This window comes from Eurypyga helias, unplaced genomic scaffold (assembly GCF_000690775.1).
Source record: "Eurypyga helias isolate BGI_N326 unplaced genomic scaffold, ASM69077v1 scaffold1812, whole genome shotgun sequence".
In the NCBI taxonomy this organism is placed as follows: Eukaryota; Metazoa; Chordata; class Aves; order Eurypygiformes; family Eurypygidae; genus Eurypyga; species Eurypyga helias.
Window position 1 is genome coordinate 58,847 of NW_010235125.1, and position 3,468 is coordinate 62,314.

Sequence of the window (3,468 nt, forward strand, 5' to 3'; positions counted from 1 at the left end):
TGAAATACACTCTTACAATTCTTCTCGGGTTCAGGGTTATGTTCTAAACCACAATATACAGACTAAAATCAACAGAAACCCTTTTGTTTTAGGGGATGGATGACCTTTCTGAAAGCAGTTTTCTCCTTATCAAAGATTATGTGGAAACATTAAAGCCTCATGGGGTGGAAACGAATCTAAAGAAGTCTAACTGCCTAGCAAGACAAAATTGCCTGAGCCTCACAGAAGAAACTCTTCCAGAAAACTTCCCCACTTCACCAACACTGGTCACAGAAGATTAATTCACCTCATTGTTCTCAAGAATTCTGATTTCCTTCTCCTCCCCTAAACTCGGATACAATGAAAAATTACGAATGGAGACTGATGAAAAAGGTCAGCTTTAAGAGCTGTAACCGCACTGAAAAGCTCTTGCAGAGCAGGAGCAACGCTCGCTGTCACAGGGCATGCCTGCTCCTGTTCACTAGTGCAGCAAACAAAGCTTTCCATCTCACAGCAAGGAGGAAGCAAGGGCAAAAAGCAAGTAATAAACTGACTAGTGTTTTTCATTTCTCCAAAATAAATTTTAAGAACAGTAACAACAGAAAAAAGCACCTTTTATCTGAAGCTTAGAGCAACAGGGAAATAAAATTCAGACGCTGCAGGCTTAACTCTAATATTTGGCAGAAACAGGTATCATTTCAGTTGGAATGATCAGGATTAACAAAGACAAAAACACCCCCCACACTTCCAAGGCCACCTGTTACTTTACTTTTAAAGTCCTCTCAAGGGGAGGCGAGGAAGGGGAAACATCAGTAAACTATAACAGTTGCTAAATCACTACTATTAGCCAGTCCACCAGAGCAGGGTGAACTTGCTCCTACCATCATTACTGAGTGTATCTGTTAAGTCAGGCACAACAGCAGCAGATACGAACTTTTCATTCGTGTTTCTGATTTCAGTTGAGGAAATGTGAAAATAATCCCTCACTTGAGAGATGCAATGCTGCTTACATGTACATGTACTGCTTTGTTCTCCTTATAAAAATACAATCTGGAAGTAGTTCAGCTCTTTATTTTGTCAACTGCTATATTAGATGTAATATTCTGAATGAAAATTGTATTTAAAAAAAAAAACAATGTACATGACAGAAGTGCTGTGTTCTTAAGGTACTTGTAGATTTAAATTAGAATTTTAGAAAAGACCTCCCTAGCAAGACGGCAAGATTCTTCATGGAAAATCAGAGCATTAAGTACTTTTCAGATACAAAAATATTTAAAGACAAGAGCCTACAATGTGAGGACCAGCCAATTAATTAGCTTGCACATAATAGAAATGGTTGGTCTCAATTGCCTGTGTACAAAATAAAACACACTATAGAGTTCTAATCATACCAAAATAATCTTTAACAGCAGCCTTTCAGAATTCTGTTTTTGTTTTAGTGAGAGTAGTTTCATACTTTAGTTTCAGATATTTAGCATTTGAAGAACAGCTACAGATACTCCTGACATCATTCTTAACAGAATTGCCTCAACCCAACTGCACTAAAAGCATAAATACACCAGATTTGGCCAAATACTTGGCTATACAGTGGGAAAAACAAAGAAAGAAACCCACTTTTCAATCAAGTGAAACTCAGCGGAATCTGAACACCTAACCTGGTTAGATTTATAAGACAAATAATGTCAGTAATTATGGTGCAGTTACAACCTCTATAAGCCTGTCTTCCTGCATCACTGAAATAACCAACTGCTCCTTTGAGAGAACCACACTCTTAAAATTTCTGCAGTTTACAGGGAAGACTTAATTCTTATGTTTCCACCTGCTTCATCAGTGGTCAAAGTGAAAATTACTCTCTTGCAAGAAAGCTTTCACTATGTAATATGGCTCAACCTTCTCTTCTGTCCTTAAGCTTGCACCACTGTAACATACTGTAAAACAGAGTGAAGATTATTTGCATCCACCACATTAGGTGTCACAGTAATACAGACACACACAAATCTCTCCACTACAAATACAAGAATTCCTTTTACTTACCGTTGTCACCAATCCCATTCACATATCTTTAGCCTCACATTTCATGTTTATCATACCATTCTCACACCTAGCTTTAGGTCAATAAAACATTTTAATGCATTCTGAAACTTAACACAAAATTTCTAAGACTGGTTTGACAACTAATTAGCACAACAGATTCTTACTTAGGAGGCCTGTATAATTGCTCTAACTGAAGTAGATGAGCTATACAGCAGGATAAAATGCACCTAATTCAGAGTGATTTTTCTACCATACAGTTTCTCTCTAGAGCCATCCCATTCTTTTTCATGACATTTAGATATGTTGGTATGTTTAATCTCATTTATTTCTACTTCTAGAAGACAACTGTTACATTAGTATGAAGACTTTGGAGACAGAGAAAGCTACAATTTAAAAAATTTCTACAGCATTAAAATTGTTACTACTGAATGAGCTCATGGATCTCTTCATTCAGGTCCTTTTATTAAAGTAAAATGCACCCATATCTCCCCTGCTTTTCCCAAGCTGCAAGCGTGTAAGATGAAGAATTTGCCCCCGAACTCTAGTGCTCACAGGAAACTGTTGCTAAGGTCATAAAAATGTATGTTTAGTCTCACAGCAGCTTATGCCATGTATCCACGTAACAAGTTTCCAAAATGTCAAATTAACTAAAAAATACAAATTAACTAAAGAAAAATCAAATTCAGATGTGACTAAAGACAGCCAACTAAGCAATTGCATTAACCAAGTAATGACAAGTCTCAATTTGAGGCAGTGGTTCTCCATCTTTTCCTACTGATTTCCCAAATCCAGCTCATTATGGGACTGCCAGCTACCACCTTCTCATCCACTTTTAGATTGCCTCAGCATATTCACAGCAGATTTTTATTTCTTCTATCTGCTTTCTCTCCCCAGTCTTAAGACCATTCCCTATTTCCTATCTCGTCAGAATATTGTACGACACTTGCAGCACTGCAATGTACTGGTGGGTCCACATGTCAGAAAACACTGACATGCATAAAATGATGGTCTGTCTAGGTAACACTGTGCGTTAGTGCCTCAACAAAAGCTGTTGGGTGAAGAACAGGAAGTAAAAGCCACTGAAGAAAATTCCTTTCATAACAAAAGCAAAGTTGAAACCAGAGTTCAGCAGCCACTGAGCACCTATTGTTGTTCTCTGCTTATTTTACCTCCATCTCATCCTATTTCCCTCCAATGTTGTGGTTCGTCCACCTCAATTCAAGGGGATTCAGCCTTTGAATATGAAAACCCAGGAAAACTGCACGAGTTGTCATATTTACTCTAAGAACATCTCCAGGGTCACACCACTTTTTTAAAAGCCAGGTTAAGACAAACAACCTCCATCTGTCCCTTCCTGCATGAACGTTCTGTATGCCAAAAATACCTGAAAACTGCACTGATACAGTAGAACTTATTTAAACTTGCATTGAGAATAAACCGCACATGCTCTTTTAC